Source organism: Siniperca chuatsi, linkage group LG23 (assembly GCF_020085105.1).
Source record: "Siniperca chuatsi isolate FFG_IHB_CAS linkage group LG23, ASM2008510v1, whole genome shotgun sequence".
Taxonomy (NCBI): Eukaryota; Metazoa; Chordata; class Actinopteri; order Centrarchiformes; family Sinipercidae; genus Siniperca; species Siniperca chuatsi.
The window spans coordinates 20,667,189-20,685,292 of record NC_058064.1 but is presented as its reverse complement, the minus strand read 5'-3'; the positions used below and the strand labels follow the sequence as shown (position 1 = coordinate 20,685,292).

General features: G+C 40.3%; 1 protein-coding gene and 1 long non-coding RNA gene across 3 annotated transcripts in view; one reads left to right on the top strand and one right to left on the bottom strand.

Annotated features, from left to right (window-relative positions):
- tmtc1 (transmembrane O-mannosyltransferase targeting cadherins 1) overlaps nucleotides 1-18,104 on the bottom strand; it is a 162,520-nt gene that overhangs the window by 34,850 nt on the left and 109,566 nt on the right. The gene's annotated exons all lie outside the window — the stretch shown is intronic.
- Nucleotides 1,072-16,342, top strand: LOC122871167. The gene is made up of 3 exons (XR_006376805.1): nucleotides 1,072-1,451; nucleotides 8,051-8,117; nucleotides 10,598-16,342. It is a non-coding gene; the product is annotated as an uncharacterized LOC122871167 (long non-coding RNA).

The following is an 18,104-nucleotide window of genomic DNA, read 5'->3' as shown; positions in this document are numbered from 1 at the left end:
GAGTACGTTTATGTTCCAAGGCTGGATTTGTGGTTATTTACATTATTACAAATGTCAGTGGGATTTTGTATGAGGTTTTCTTACTTCTGAAACAGAAGAATGAGAAATAAAAACTGGCAACAAAGATGACAATAACCACGAAATGCAGAAAAACACAAAGGCTAACTTCAAGAGAACAGAGCAGCTACTTAGGCCCTACAGACCTCTTTCTCTTTCTTTTTACACTCTTTCACTCCATCCATCCCTATCATTATCCATCCCTAAATTGGCAGGTAGACATTAACCAGCTCAGACACCACTCCCTCTGTTCTTCACTGTGTGTCCTGTCAGCTGTGTCACACGAACAGTGTGTGTAGTCATCAGTCATTCTGTCAGTGATTGTTTCTGATGCTGTTTGAATGCGCTTGTGTGTGACTGACTGTGTTTTGTGGTGTGTCTTATCTCTCTTCTATTTCGCTATACAAAATAGATTGTGATCTTATTGAGACTACCTGACTAAGTATTGGTTATAAAAATAATTTCCAGAGGCTGGTTAGTCAGTGTACTGTACATTTTACTTTCAGCCCATTCATTTCCAGTGTCCCCAGGTAAGATCTGTGGTGGAAGCAGTTGTTTGATACAACCAGTATTGAATAACTGGTATCAAAAAGTGATACCATGACAACACCAGGTGGGTCACTGGGAGTTTCCAAAGTCAGACATTTTCTAATTCAACAGGAAGGGGCTTAAAAAAATGAGCTGCATAGATTTTATCATTTCCATTTTTTGTGTGTGCATTGTTTCACACATATTTCAAACATATGAAAACGGAGAATTTAAGACAAGTGAACAGACTGATCACTTTTTATATTTTAAATAGATCAGATTTTTGCAATGTTTCTGAGGTGTTAAAAACATGATTGGACAAGCTTAGTGAAATGTTGCTCAAAACAATTGCTGTTTCAACTTCATTTCTGAGAAATCATGTTGTCCATCACTTTGGCAAGGTGGACGGCTCTAAATACTACGATGGCCATGACCTTCGGCCACTACTGCTATAGAGCCAGTCAGAATCATAGCGGTAGTGAATACAAAACGCTTCTGTTGGGAATCAATGGGACTCCACAGATGAATTTGTTCATTTGTGTGACTTAAACTGAACTTTTATTCTGAAACTGAGCCATTGAACTCAGTTTCCCACAAGCCTCCAGACTTCACACCTGTATGTGAACTCTGCCCCTGGACCCAGCTTCCTGTTACTATTGGCCAGTCTGACTTGTGACCGGTGATGTCACCAGGTCAACAAAAACCCTAGCTCACGCCATTGTTCTCTCTTGAAAAGTAGGAGAGAAGAGTGCCTGATTAGTAGGATTAGACTGGGACACACTAAATTTAATTCATCTTTACACCTCATTGGGAAGCATCCAAGCAGAGCATGTGATGTCTGCAATAAAATGGAGACTGTGGATCATGTAAGTCTTCTTTGTCCTAAATATCCATGTGAAAGTCAGTTATTAAGGAACGAACTGGAACGAAAAGGGATTAGACCTTAAAGCTAGAGTGTGGGACTTTTACCTGTAAATGATTGTCCTGTACATTCAAGCCCTTGCCAAACGAGTTCACACAATGCTGCCAGGAAAATCTCTCTGTATTTCGCAGTATATGGAGTTTTTAAATCTGGTGTCTGTGACGACATTCCCGCGCTGGCGCACCGGTAATAATGCATTTTACATCAACCATCAATGAATGGTTTGGTTTTGATTTGATTTGGTTTGCCAGAGCGGAAGCGGGGAGCAACCCAGAGCCATGTAGAGAGCTCTGCGATCAGCCATTGCTGCAAAAAAAAGAATAAAGAATAAAAAATGATTGATTATTGAGCATTGTTTATTGTTTATTTTGTTTATTATGATTGTATAGTTTGTGTTGATATGCTTTGGCAACGTGTATTTATATTGTATGCAGTCATGCCAATAAAGCCAGTCGAATTCAAATTGAATGGAGTTGACGCAACTCTCTCTCTCTACATGGCTCTGGAGTAAAATCAAGAAGAAGAGTAAAGAAGCGTCCAAGAAAAGTACAGTGGTGTGAAAGTGTTTGCCCCCTTCCTGATTTCTTTTTTTTTGCATGTTTGTCACACTTAAATGTTTCAGATCATCAAACAAATTTAAATAATAGTCAAAGATAACACAAGTAAACACAAAATGCAGTTTTTAAATGAAGGTTGTTATTATTAAGGGAAAACAAAATCCAAACCTACATGGCACTGTGTGAAAAAGTGATTGCCCCCTAAACCTAATAACTGGTTGGGCCACCCTTAGCAGCAACAACTGCAATCAAGCGTATGTGATAACTTGCAATGAGTCTTTTACAGCGCTGTGGAGGAATTTGGGCCCACTCATCTTTGCAGAATTGTTGTAATTCAGCCACGTTGGAGGGCTTTCGAGCATGAACTGCCTTTTTAAGGTCATGCCACAACATCTCAAGGGTGACAAACATGCAAAAAAATAAGAAATCAGGAAGGGGGCAAACACTTTTTCACACCACTGTATTTGATGCTCCAGATAGTTCAGAGGAAGGATTACTGTCAAAAAAGAAAGCAATTGACAGTGAGGACAGACACGGATAACCATTGGTGTAGATTTAGTGTTTCCTTGTTGGAGAGCGCTGAGAGAAGGGCCTGAGGTCAGACACAGATGTCACGTTGCTGCTCTTGGACAGGTTGGTAAAGTATTTGGAGTAAGCTATGTAGCTGTTACATTTACTACCTAAATAATGGAAAATTTTCTTGGAACTGTGGAAACTTCTCTGTATTTTTGTAATTATTTCTGAACACAAGCCTGGGGCAAGCTCACTGTAGGTATACATCATAAGCATAAGTTAATAGTGTTTGTGTAATTACTCTCACTGCCAGAAGGGGGAGACAAAGCACTCCGCACTCCAGCTTTAAAACAATCTTCACAAATGGCTCTGGAAATTCAGTTCTAAAACATCTCTTCACTTATCTACAAAACACAGGACTGATAACAATGATATAAGAAAAATGTAACATGACAGTTGGTGGCGTTAATGCTAATGGCTGCTGGTTGCTAATTCGCCATTAAAAGGAAAAGAAGAAGAAGAATTGTTCTCTCTCTCTCTCTTTCCTACTGGCTTCGCCTCCAGCATGCGGCAGCAGATGGCTTCTTACTGTTCTCCGCCATGTTATCTGCTTGGAGCAGAAACACGCAGCAGAATCTAACTCTCTGTTCTACAGCAGCGCTGCGAGGGCCTGCTAGATCTCGGCAACCAAGTTTATTTAGCTCTAGTGGCTACGATACAAAGTCTGTAAGCTAACTAAAACAATCAACTGGAGCAACTAAGTTAGAGTGAGCTGCTAACTAAGGAGAACAAACGGAGCAACACGGCACAGCAAAAGACTTTTCCACAACGAAATTACAATTCTACCCCACCTGGTTAATCCACAACAGAATTGCCAGCTAACAGCAGCATGCCAAAGCAACTTCTTCCTTTACGGACTGGTAACGTACCTGGGCATTATGTTAGGTCATTTAGTAGGCTAGCCACATACTAAATTGATGTTAGTAACGTTATGCTCCACACAGACAGTCTTTGCATGCTAACTAACTCCTTTTAACTTGGCACCGTTATCCAACACCCACACACACATATACATCTCTAATTTGGCCTACACAATCACACACGGCGGAGAGGAACTTTAAATCTCCCGCTTCACTGTACTTTTCTTTATCTGACCACGTGTTTGCATGCTTGTGCATGTGAGGCATACATAAGGAGGCAGAGCAAAAGAAAACACACACATTCTTTCTGGCTCGCACCCAGACAGGTGCGCACACACAAACACACACACGTTTTTTGTTCTTTTTATCTAAAATTTTAGTTAGATTTCATATTGTGTGTTTTTGCTTATATTAATTCTTAAACGCTTGTGGATAATTATGCTGGTTTCTTTAATGTTGCGCAAGAATTCTGCCAACCTCTTCTATGTTGAACTCCAAATCCCTCAACAACTAGCCATTAATAGTAATTTTGGTTATAGTTATTAATTTAATTATTCATCAGTTCCGAGTTCGAGCTATCATTTCTCTTCTTTAAGAAGAGTGGTGCCCCAAGGAACTTTATTAATTAAAGCTATTATTTATTATTATCTTTGATCATTCTGATAGCCATAATTTATTGATTGCACCTACACAATTTGGTGCCCCTTTTACCTTTGTAATTCTCTACACTTCTTTGTTGAACTTTGTCACAAAACACATCGCCATAGTTGCTGAATTCCTTCTAGATTGATCCATATTCCAAAAGTAAATTGATTTAAGCTGCAGATTGTAAAATCAGTTTTCTTAGCTGTTAGCAGTACAGGAAACTGAATTTTAAGCTCGCTGATTGGATATTTCTGCAATAATTGCAACTTGGGAATCATACTTAACTTCTTCCTGAAGTTTTTACGTACACAGGCTTGTATCTTCAACTTTCTATTAAAGAACTAGATATTTTCAAATGCAGTTGTCAATCTTTTGTACTGACGATTCCACCCAGAGAGTTTTCATGCCTGTCCAACATTGTCTATGGGAAAAATGAATGGGACTTTTGCTTCCGGAACCAAGGTTGCCAGAAATATCTCCTCCCACTTCGCAAGCTCCATTTTTAAACATTTTGAGCTGACAAAGAGCCAACTGAATCACGTTACGCATTTAAATACATTTGTGGTTTGGAGTTAGAGTGATCCATTTTTAAAAAAATATAGTTTGTTAAGTAAAATGTGGTGGTCAACAGTATCAGTAACAGAAACAGTGCAGCACAGTGCTGTTTCTTGTATTAAGTACAACTGTAGAGGTAGTAATTGTACTATGTCGTGGTCTAAAACCTGACTGCTGTGGCTGGAGAACACAGTTACAGACTAGATAAGCACAAAGTTGTCTGTCAACCAGAGTTTGAAGGATCTTTGCAAGGGGGGAGAGCTTAGATACTGGATGATAATTATTCATGTAATATTCACTCATTTGGTGTTTTGATGATGGTGGTGGAGAACGCTGTCTAGAATAAGATTTTTCATTGTAGCTTGTTAAGCTAGACTAGTGAACTTGGGAAAAATAAAGTTTTGAGTGAAAGCCTTGACAGAAAAATGTATGCTTTGTTCAACCAACTACTGGCCGACACAGCAGCAGAGATAAGGCGGAAGGAGAGGTGATGAGTAAAAGAAACAATAGCACATACTGAGTACAGACTGAGAACAGAGTGAACTACAGATAGAAAGACCAATAATTCTGCGTATGTGTGTAACTCGTGCAACACTGAAACCCAAGGGCCGCATGTGAATCAACATTGCAGAAAATGAGATGTCCCACACTAATTCTCTTATGGAAAACACAACAATCATCTCATAGATAAGTGCCAACTGACGCACTTTACCATGCCACACACACACACGCACATGCAAACACACACAGGCACAAAGACGCACTAACATCACAGGTTTCCGTACCTAATAAAATGGTAACTGAATGTATTTGCTGAATGTCTCTGCTAGGTCTGTTGTACATTGTTTTTTAATCAGGACAAGCTTGGGACAAGTAAATAAATTCAATTAGTATTTAAATTTTTCTGGAATCCTGCTTGAAAGATCCATGAACAAAAACATCTATATTCTAAAAATATGACTCTTTATGTGTTTAGACTTTCTCTCAAAATGTTTGAGAACACTATGAGGGTACTTTTGTGCCTATATTATGCAATCAAAAAATGTATTTGAGAGCAAAACTATCGACACTGCAATAAAAAATTAATTTGTTTGTTAGTTTTGATTTTGAAACAAAAAGCTTTGCTTGCTGTTAGCTGACTTTGCTTGCTGTTAGCTAACTGGGGCACGTCAACTGCTTTTTAAAAAAATTATCTGTGATATTGTAATGGGTTAAAAAAGCTGCTAGCTTAGCTCAATAAGCTAGTCACTACGGTTACATGCCCAGGCTGCCTATTAGCCTCCATGACATTGTGCATGTGGCTACTAGTTAACAGGACTAACGATCTAATGTTAGTTAATTCTATGTTTGTGACGTGCTGTATATATTTTATCAGCCTGTAGCCAGCTGAGCTGTCTGGGCTTCTAGCCACCTGTTTCTATGTGCATTTTCGATTTTAATAATAGTGGCAGACCTGTGAGCTGTCAGATCTGTGTAGAGCAATGAGGAGACTGTAACCTTCCTCACAATAATACATGAAACAAACAGAAATGTCACATTTCTACATTGTTTTTTTCACCATTTGAGGTTTGATTGACACTGACTCAATTACCTCATCTTGTTGCGCCCTTGTATAATGGAAAATTGGTGCCACCTACTGTGTATCTCGATGAACCAACTCCTAATAATAACATTATGGTAGTGGATGGAAACAAAGCATTCTTTCATATTTTCTTTTGCCAATCTTTGGCCCACCAACCGAAATTAGCTTTGGGAATATGGCTTTATGGTTACTTAGCTTTATAGGTATGGGAAAGTGTAGTGACACGGTATTATTGATGTTACTGGTGAGAGATAAAATATTATTTGTTGTTCAATATTCTCATGCAGTATTGTACAGCTTGTGCATGACCGGAATCAATTGTTAGTCTTATTTATATCTTGCTCTGTATGATCACATTACAATGATATGCACCTTAATATAAGCAGATTATGATTTTAAAAAAGATCGATGAAATTTCTTGTAGTCAAGTCAAGTTTTATGTCTTTACTGTAGATTGTTTACCAAGCTTATTTATTATAGAGCTTTTTCAGTTGAATGGATCATCATGCACCACAAAGTTCTATAGTGGCCATGCTGTTTCAGAGTGCCCATTACAGCACGATGCAGGTGAAGGCGGTACCACCGACTATGGCCTGCACAAGCACTCTACAAACATCGTGCATCGGCTACGGACACAGGTAACTTGGTGCAACATCAAGGCTGGCCAATAGAGACGTGTCTTACATCTTTCAGCACAGGTCCCGCCCACGAGAGTCAGCTAACAGCATGCAAAACTTTTGGTTTCAAAAACAAAACTTTCAATTTTTTTCATGAATACATTTTAAATCACAAATTAATTTTACTAGCAATAAAAATAATTTTGATTGCAGTGTTGATAGTTTTGCTCTCAAATCTATTTTTTGATTGCATAATATAGGCACAAAAGTACCCTCATAGAACACCTGTATTATCATTACATGGTGATTAAGAGGAGGAGGTCAGGATGGAGACATATGGGAAGCATTTTGATTGAAAATTCAGTGACTTCTGAATGAATGTATGTGGTTAAAAAAGGCATTATCTGACATTTAAGCTTCTCCTCTCAAACCCAGACCAGTATTTTAATACACAAGTGAGTGAATCCAGCTTCTGAATGACTCACTGCTCTGCAGTAGAGAGAACAAGTAGCTATGGTAATGCATTGCAGAGCAGAGTGACATTAATACTGTATGTGTGAACAAGCAAACAGTGCCTTTTCCACTAACCTCATGATACACGAGAGCAATACCTGTAACCACGCTAACTGTACACCACAAAGATGGCAACAGCTGTAGCCTCAAAATGCTTAGAAGACATAAAAATGCATGACAAAAATGAGACTAAACTTTAGCTGACAAAAACTAGACTAAAACTAACAAAAATCAAATTACTTAAATTTGACTAACACTATCATACATTTTCGTCAAAAGACAAAGTTTAAAACTAAATCAAATTGCTGCAATGAAGCTGGTGCCTTTAATGTTATCATACTGGATAGCAACTACAAGAATAAGTAGTTTTCAGTTTGTAAAAAAATAGTTCTCTTTGAATAAAAAGTGTGGTCAAATATATGATGTGTTCAACAGTGTATGATAAGGGGAATAGTTATATTATCAAAAACATTCTCACACTTTCTCCTTTGTTTAGTAAATATTTAGTAGAACATGATGCTTTAGATCAGAAAACAGTTGACTACATCCAAATGAATTCCTTTTTATGTTGAATAGTCATAGGTTTTTCTTTATGTTACAAGGTCATATTTTATAAACTGACAGCATTACACTGTTTTCAGAACTGAACTGCCGGCTCATACAGAAATGAACAGAAGCAATTCATATCATTGAAAAGAGATTTTGTCGGTAAGTGTAACTTTTGCTGCTTACAGTATTGAGTTATTACAGTGACAAGTAAGGGGTGTTATAGGGGCAGCAGAGCGGGTGGTACACTGATCACACACACACCACATGTAGTGTCCTCGGAACATGATGCCTTAGACCTGTCCACTGAACATCATGTGTGTTCATTCACCCATTCATCAATGGGTGAATGAGAGGCCAATTGTAAATTGGAAAGGGCCACAGTATAAATGCAGCCATTTACCATATTAATTTGGAGATAAAGTGTTGATCAGGTGCACAGGCTTGTGACTGAAATAAGGATCAGGTGAGGGTTCTGGTCGAGTTCAGGCATGTAGTGTTGAAAAGTTAAGGTTAGGGTGTTCGGGAATGAATGCTGAATCCAGCAGAATAGTCAGCAGAAGAGGTCATGTGTGAGCCTCAAAATTCTACAAACAATACTCCATAATGACAATGTAAAAGAAGTTTGTTTGAGATCTTTGCAAATGTATTAAAAATAAAAAACGAAAAAAATGACATGTACATAAGTATTCACAGCCTTTGCTCAATACTTTGTTGAAGCACCTTTGGCACCAATTACAGCCTCAAGTCGTTTTGAGTATGATGCTACAAGCTTGGCACACCTATTTTTGGGCACTTTCTCCCATTCTTCTTTGCAGGACCTCTCAAGCTCAATTAGGTTGGATGGGGAGCGTCGGTGCACAGCCATTTTCAGATCTCTCCAGAGATGTTCAATCGGGTTCAAGCCTGGGCTCTGGCTGGGCATCAAGGACATTCACAGAGTTGTCCCGTAGCCACTCCTTTGTTATCTTGGCTGTGTGCTTAGGGTCGTTGTCCTGTTGGAAGATGAACCGTCACCCCAGTCTGAGGTCCAGAGCGCTCTGGAGCAGGTTTTCATCGAGGATGTCTCTGTACATTGCTGTGTTCATCTTTCCCTTGATCCTGACTAATCTCCCAGTTCCTGCCGCTGAAAAACATCCCCACAGCATGATGCTGCCACCACCATGCTTCACTGTAGGGATGGTATTGGCCAGGTGATGAGCGGTGCCTGGTTTCCTCCAGACATGACGCTTGCCATTCAGGCCAAAGAGTTCAATCTTTGTTTCATCAGACCAGAGAATTTTGTTTCTCATGGTCTGAGAGTCCTTCAGGTGCCTTTTGGCAAACTCCAGGCGGGCTGTCATGTGCCTTTTACTGAGGAGTGGCTTCCATCTGGCCACTCTACCATACATTGGTGGAGTGCTGCAGAAATGGTTGTTCTTCTGGAAAGTTCTCCTCTCTCCACAGAGAAACGCTGGAGCTCTGTCAGAGTGACCATCGGGTTCTTGGACACCTCCCTGACTAAGGCCTTTCTCCCCCAATTGCTCAGTTTGGCCAGGCCAGCTCTAGGTAGAGTCCTGGTGGTTCCAAACTTCTTCCATTTACGCATGATGGAGGCCACTGTGCTCATTGGGACCTTCAATGCTGCAGAATTTTTTCTGTACCCTTTCCTAGATCTGTGCCTTGATACAATCCTGTCTCAGAGGTCTACAGACAATTCCTTGGACTTCATGGCTTGGTTTGTGCTCTGACATGCACTGTTAATTGTGGGACCTTACTGTATATAAACAGGTGTGTGCCTTTCCAAATCATGCCCAATCAACTGAATTTACCACTGGTGGACTCCAATCAAGTTGTAGAAACATCTCAAGTATGATCAGTGGAAACAGGATGCACCTGAGCTCAATTTTGAGTGTCATGGCAAAGGCTGTGAATACTTTCTGGATGCACTGTACGATGTCACTGATGATGTATATTCCTCAATATTGATATGATTCTCCAGGGTGGCAGCATCTCTGAACATGAGCCAGTCTTTGCACTCAAAACAGTCCTGTAGAGCTGCTGTAGCTTCATCTGTCCACACTTTTGTTTTTACTGATGGTTTGAGCCTTTTTATCAGCTGGGTGAAAGTAGGCAGGAGAAGCAGGGACATATGGTCTGACTGACCAAAATGGGGGCAGTGGAGGGCTTTGTAGCTGCCAGAAATGTTCATGTAAACATGGTCCAGTGTATTTATTCCCCTGGTGGGGGTGTGGACATGCTGGTGGAATTTAGGTAAAACAGATCTGAGGTGTGTTTGATTAAAATCACCAACTACAATAAAATCACCATTCGGTTGTTTTGTCATGTGACTGCTGATGACCCCACACAGTTCCTTTAGTGGATTTTTTTAAATACACCATTGATAGATAATATTATAAAGAGTATGGTCTAGACCTGCTTTATAAGAAAAGTGCAATGAGATAACTGTTATGAATTGGTGCTATATAAATAAAATTGAATTGAATTGAATTGAATAGAGCATAGTTGGACTCGTCCTACTTTGCTGTGTCGTGCTATGTTGTTTCAGAGCTGTCTGGGTGCTTATAGGTCTGCAGTGGGTGATATTAATGCCCCCAACCCCCCAACCCCAATTAATGCTTCCAACCTTCTCCCCCCTGCAGGGTTTGAAAACCTGTCTAATGGAAATCTCTGCTAATCCTGCTGCTGGCCTCTGCAGACGACTCCACCACTGTAAGAGAAACTCCCCTGTCCAACGGAGGGGGAGGAGATTAACAAAATGAATAGACAGAAGAAGAGAGAGATGCAGGTAAAGGACAGTTAGAGGATGGGAGGAAAGGATGCACAAGTGGGGGAGGAAGAAGAAATACTCCTCACACAACGCAGTTTAAGCAGTAGATCGCAACATCTTTTTTTATTTAAATTTGTGTTTTGCATCCTGCTGGTACGTCGCTGACTGCCTTCAGTTCACGATCTGCCTTATCATGGAGGCTTTTGTTTTATTTAATAATCAGAATCAGAATAAAAATGCTGCAAGTAAAACTGACCAATTCTGAAAGAAATGGCTATCTATTTGAAAAGAATGGTAAAAATAAAAAACATGACAGCCATTTGATTGCTGTGGTGCACGGGACATTAGCTGCTGCCGTTAGTACTGTCTTTTCACTTTAATGCCCAGTAATAATCCAAGCTCCCAATCCAGCCTAGTTAGTTAGCCAGCTATGTCGTAGCGTATGCAGCTGTTAAACTAAATACAAGGAGAGGTTAGTTACCTTGTCTGTCCACTGTGTTGTGTTTATTCACAGCAGCCTGTAGTTGGTCGATTCAGAATTACTTTGACATTGTTGTTGCTCTAGCTAACTGGCTTTGGTAACAGCCGTTGAGCTTGCTTTCTTAAGAAAGACTGGGAGCATGCAATTAGCTGAAAGATAAGGTGGCAGTAACCGGTGACATCCAAGAATGTATTAAGGAGAACTGGATACTAGGGCTGAACAATTAATTGAAATATTATCGAAATTGCAATATGCAATATCCAAGTGCAATTTCCAAATCGCAGGAACTGCAATTTTTTGATAAAGGTAAAATGTGTTACAACATACCTTTTTTTTTTTTTAAAGATTGTTTTTTGGGCTCTTTGCCTCCACTTGACAGGAACAGCTGAAAAGAGACAGGAAATGTGGGAGACAGAGAGAGGGGATGACAATTCCCAGTAAAATTGTGACTCATATCGCAATCCCAATATCTGTTAAAATAATCGCAATATGATTTTTTTTGCATATCGTTCAGCACTACTGCATACCACGTTCAAAGTTGGCACCCCATTCATTACTATGAAAGTTGCTGACGAGGCACATACACCGAACAAGTCTCAGCGGGCTTGCTCAAGCTTCCGCGATTTTGGAGGATGCTCACTAGAGACATTCTCCAGCCGAGCCGGCTGAAGCCTATTGGCTTCCCGCACACACAAATTCCAAATATATATATATGTTATATCTAATTCTGACAGTACAAAGAGTAATTTCATAGTATTTGTGACGCTCAGAAAAATGTATTCACCATTTCACAGCCACTCCTTTTCCAATGATTGTGCATGGGAAAAATTGTTTATGGGCCAGTGTGCGTCAAGTAATGCTGATGGAAGCTGCAATACCATTGTAGGCTCTACGCCAAAATCGCCTAAACAGCCTAGTGCTGTTCCTGAGGGCTTGGTGACAACACCACTGTTATGAAAAGTGACATGATGTAAAAAGTGACATTATGAATAGTGAAATTATGAAAGAAAAACACTAAGAGTCTACAGCCATGCTATGTTGCATCCATCCATCCATCACCAAAGTCAAGTAAGATTCATTCACTGGGGATCATGAATGTTTGCACAAACTTTCATGGCAATTCATTCAATAGTTGTTGAGATATTTTAGTCTGGACAAAAGGGGGGGACCGACCCACAGACAGACAGACATTAACAGATATGCCGCTACCATGGCAAAAAAATTACATTATGAAATAAAAGAATCAGAATCAGGTTTATTGCCAAGTAAGTTTTCACATACAAGAACGAGAAAATAAGAAAATAAAAAACAAAAGTACTGCAAAAGTCAAGAAACATAAAGTAGGGCTGAAATGATTCCTCGAGTCACTCGATTACTAAAAATCATCAGTTCAAATAATTTGTATCAAAGCTTTGTTTAATCCATATAATTACACAGAGCGCACTGTGTTTCGCACGGATGATTATTACTGTTACACAACGCGCTTACGCTGTGTATGATCAGAGACGGTTCAAAGCATCTTTGGTGGGATTTGAGAGCGCGGATTACAAAAAGAAGGAAGAGAGAGAAAATAGAGAAGGGATAAGACAGGACAGAGAAAGCGACAGAAAGTGTCCACGAAAACTCTGTATAGTGTGTCTATTGTAAAAGTGAACGAGCCTACCACAATAGCACGACGTCTATGCTTCAGCATCTCAACAGAAAGCATAACATTACAGTCTTTGCATCCAGTCCACAGAGCGGACCCGACACAAGGTATATGAAGGCTAGTAAAGAATGTAGGCTACGTTAATTATGGCTATATGTAATGGCTAGTTAACAACGTAAATCAATGTGGTGGCTAGTTATAATGTCCTTAAGTTAGCTAGGTTTTGTTCAAGATGTTAACCACAGACAATAAAATGCTGCAGTCAATTTGTGAAAGCCTGAGCTTCATTTATGTTATTTGCTATTATGATAGTTACAGTTCCTGTCCACTCGTTTTTGCCTCCTACATATGCCACAAATAAGACAGTAAAGGCTTACGTTATGCCTGAGTTGTAGTTAGGCTGAAACTTGTAGTTCTGAAAGGTGTTTGTTTTTGCATTTCAGATTTTTATTTCTTTAGAACCCAGAATGTAATATGGCACTTAAATGCACTAAAAGGGTTTAGTTTTTACAGATAATTTTATTGTATGCAATTTAACCAATAAAAATTTTGATATTTCTAAAAAGTAAACCAATTAGTTGTTCATTTGAAAGAGACCTGTCTTATTTTCTCTTGTGCATATTTACTATTGCTCCTTAATAAAGCAAAAGTATTTCTTAACCGATTACTTGATTAATCGATGGAATAATAAGTAGAATACTCGATTTCTAAAATAATCGATAGCTGCAGCCCTATTATGAAGTACAAAGAATATGTGCAATGTACAGAGATAATAATCCAAAAGATGTGCATTAATGCAACGTATTGATAAGTGGAGACTGTACGTTAATGTAACGTGTAGTGTGAGTAAGAGTAAGAGTCTGCGTCAGTGAGGGTCCCAGGCCTTGTTGATGAGACCGGCTGCAGACGGGAAGAAACTGTTCTTGTGGCATGATTTTGATGATGGTTTTGGTACTGATGGACAGCAGACTCCTGCCAGACGGGAGTGTCTCAAAAAGTTTGTGTCCGGGGTGGGAGGGGTCAGCCACAATCTTTCCTGTTTACCTCAGGGTCCTGGAGGCGTACAGGTCCTGGAGGGAAGGTAGAATGCAGCCAGTCACCTTCTCTGTGGAGCGAATGATATGCTGCCTTCTGCCCTTGCCCTTGGCAGTGGCAGCAGCTTTTTTGGTGAGGGAGCTGATGTTCAGCTCCCACTTGAGGTCCTGAGTGACAATGGTGCCCAGGAAGCAGAAGGACTCCACAGTGTCGATTGGCGAACCACACAGGGTGATGGAGGTGGGTAGGGCTGGGTTCTCCCTGTAATCCACAACCATCTCCACTGTCTTAAGAGCATTGAGATCCAAGTTGTTCTGACTGACCTGTAGGCAGACTCGTCCCCATCAGAGATGAGCCCAATGAGGGTGGTGTCAGAGACATGCTGCACCAGCTTCATGTGCTGCCTCCTGTCAGACAGGAAGTCTGTGATCCACCTGCAGGTGGAGTCAGGCACACTCAGCTGGGGAAGCTTGTCCTGCAGCAAAGCAGTAGTAATAGCTAAAATCCACAAACAGGATCCTTGGTTTTTTGGGGATGGAGATGATGGTGGAGGTCTTGAAGCAGGCTGGTACATGGCATGTCTCCAGTGAGGTATTCAAGATGTCTGTGAACACTGGAGACAGCTGAAAAGCTTCAGGATTGATGTAGAGAGTCGTCATTGTGGTAGGGGAGGAAGGGGCCCTCTGAGGTGGGCAACTGTGGAGAGGCCCAGCCCCTGTTGTGGTGGGGGAGGTGGAGCTGGTGGGCGGGAGCTGGTGGATGGAGTCATGGGGGATGGTGTCAAAAAGTCCAGGGCCATTTTTAATTCCCAGAAAAGTGGGAAATAAATCTGCTGAAGTTGTTTCCCTGTTAAGCCCCAGGGCCACCAGGGCCACCAGGGCCCCCACTTGTACAATGTTTTGTCATAATAACTAGAAAATGAAAATGCAAGGCAGATTCTGGAGTGCATCTTTTTTCATGTAATTGTGATGCATTACATGAAACTATGCAATAGTGACTATTCAAATATATAAATACTTAACATGCATAATAATCAGGCCTCCTGCGCACTAACCATCTGGAGGAAAGGCATGTTGGAAGCATGTGGCCCTTTGTCCTCTCAGAGCTAGAGGAAAAAGAGTCAGAGATGAGAGCTCGTATTTGAACTGAACTCAGGAAGCAGCAGGAGCGTCTGCTAACAGTTACACTGCAATTAGTCATGCAGCAGGTTAAGTGAGCGCTGAGTGAGATCAAGTCTGGGGATTTCTCTGAGCTCTACCCCTGAAGGCATCGCCTTCCAACTAAAGCTTGCTGCTCAGAGGGAAGATTCACTATGAGAGTATTTGTGTGAGTGTATACATGTGGACCCAATGGGACCCTCTAAGCCTATGATTCATGGGGAACATTTACATTCTTTATGCATCACAAAACCTAAAGGATAAACCGCCTATGGAATCCAAGATAGAGAAAAAATGAGAAAAAAACAGAGCTCTTAGAGACGACAGTTTTGTTTGGAGTAGAATACTTGACGGGAGATGGAGAGCAGTGGCGTGGTGTGACTTTTCCACTAGGTGGGGGTACGGCCTTAGAGGTAGCTCTGTGTATTTTGGCCATGAGCATGCATTATTTACAACTACTACTAATAATAATAATAACACACTGCACCCATAAAAAGAAAAAGATTAAGTTGTAGCTCACATTTGTTTAGGCATTAAGAATGTCAAAACAATTAAAAAATATTGTATTTTGTTAATGAAGTGTGTGTTTAGATTATAGACTATCAGCATTTGCAGGAAAAAGTGGAAGAAAAGCCCTGTCACTGGAATAACATTTAACATAATAACATCTGGACCGCAAATAGGCTACATGAAATCTTTACCACTTATGGATAAAAATTAATCTGAGCCCTACTGTGTGGTGCACTTAACCTGTCAGGTGTCCCAGTTTGACAGAGAGCATCATAGCACAGAGACAGCACTAGTGAAAATTACAAATGACATTCTAATTGCATCAGACAATGGACTTGTCTCTGTACTTGTCTTGTTAGATCTTAGTGCTGCATTTGGCACCATTGACCATCGCATCCTATTACAGAGACTGGATCATATAATTGGCATGAAAATAACCGCACTAAGCTGGTTTAAATCCTATCTATCAGACCAATTTCAGTTGGTACATGTTAACGGTGAGTCCTCTGTGCACGCCAAAGTTAGTCACGGAGTTCCACAAGGTTCTGTGCTTGGACCAATTCTATTCACCTTGATATATGCTGCCTTTAGGCAATATCATTAGGAAACACTCCATTAACTTTCATTGTTATGCAGATGATACCCAATTATATCTATCAATCAAGCCAGATGAAACTGATGAAATCAGTTAGCTAAACTTCTAGCATGCGTTAAGGACATAAATGGATGACCTGCAATTTTCTCATGTTAAACTCTGACAAAACTGAAGTTATTGTACTTGGTCCCAAACACTTCTGAAACTCATTATCTAAAGATATAGTTACTCTAGATGCCATTGCCCTGGACTCTAGCACCACCGTAAGGAACCTCAGAGTTATCTTTGATCAGGATATGTCCTTTAACTCCCGCATGAAACAAACTTCAAGGACTGCCTTCTTTCACCTACATAACATTGCAAAAATCGGGCACATCCTGTCTTAAAATAATGCCAAAAAACTAGTACATACATAGGACTAGGCTGGATATTGCAATTCCTTATTATCAGGCTGCCCGATTGAGTCTGTTAAGACTCTCCAGTTGATCCAGAATGCTGCGGCACGTGTACTGACTAGAACTAGAAAAAGAGATCATATTTCTCCAATATTAGTTTCTCTGCATTGGCTCCCTGTAAAAATCCAGAATAGAATTTAAAATCCTTCTCCTCACCTACACAGCTCTTAATGGTCAAACACTATTGTAATACCTTATTATCCCATTAGAACACTGCCTTGCCAGTGTCGTGCTAAGTGCTTACTCTTGGTGGGATTTGTTGGGTCTAAGGAGTTCGGTCTAGACCTACTCTATTGGAAAAGTGCAATCAGATAACTTCTGTTATGAATTGGCGCAAGAAAACATAAGTCTAAAAGCAAGGGATGGAGAGTTTGAGTTACTGAGGGAGAGATGGAGAGAGAATGACAGCGGAAGTCAAGGACACAGGGAATGATGGAAAGATTAACTGACAGAGAAAAAGAGGACAGAGAGTGATTGAGAGCAGAAAAACAAAGTACAGACACTCCAGTGAGAGTGGAGAGGCTCTTGACCTGAGAATGATGCACAGCAGAGTGATACTGCTGAGGACACATATGCACACTCATGAGGACACACATGCACACACCAAAGCACAGCCACAGTGCTCTCCAGTGCTGAGGCGAGGTGAGTGCTTCTCACCTCATTACATCTTTTAAATGATTAATATTCCAAATTACTAAAAACGTTAAAATCATTAGTGACTGAGACACCCTGTACAGCTGAGCCAGTGAAATGCTGTGATCATACAGACATGCTTTTCAGGACTTTTCAACATTTATACTTTATTGCTTTCATTGTGTTTATTGAGTTTAAAGGAAAATTTGTTGTTGTTTGTTACTACCTGGGTCATATTTTCTTAGTTTTGTCCATCATATCTATCAGTAATAACATTGCTCAGCAAAGTAACTGAAAATGGAAAAGCTGTTTGACATTTCATTTTCATAGTTACAGTACAGTACAGTGGACAATATTGCAACACAACAGCTCCATTTGCAACATCACAGAGATAATATTTTATGGAGAAAATATTTTCTGGTTTTCCCTCTGATGTCCTTTGGCTGCTTTGCCTCAAGTCTCTGGGATTAACAGAGTTTCCTGATCTAAGAAACATTTCAGACTCAATCTGACAAAGTGTTGGGACCACAGGCACTTTAACTGAACGTTTTAAAATGATTTTATCTCTTCTACTGATTTAGATTTTGTGTTTTAACAGAATCCTGGTTACGTCCTGGTGATCATTGTCAGCTTGCTGAATTGTGCCCTCCAGATTATGAGAGCTTTAGCCACCCTAGGGATTGTGGTTGTGGTGGTGGCCTTGTTACTGTCTATAGGAAGCATTTACATGTAACCTCATAGCTTGCAATGACTTTTCCTCCTTTGAAGTGCTCATGTTTAAACTTTGTGGCCCACTCCTGTTCACATTTGCTATTATTTATATGCCCCTAAACCAGCTGGCTCCTTATTGTTGGAACTCCCTGAA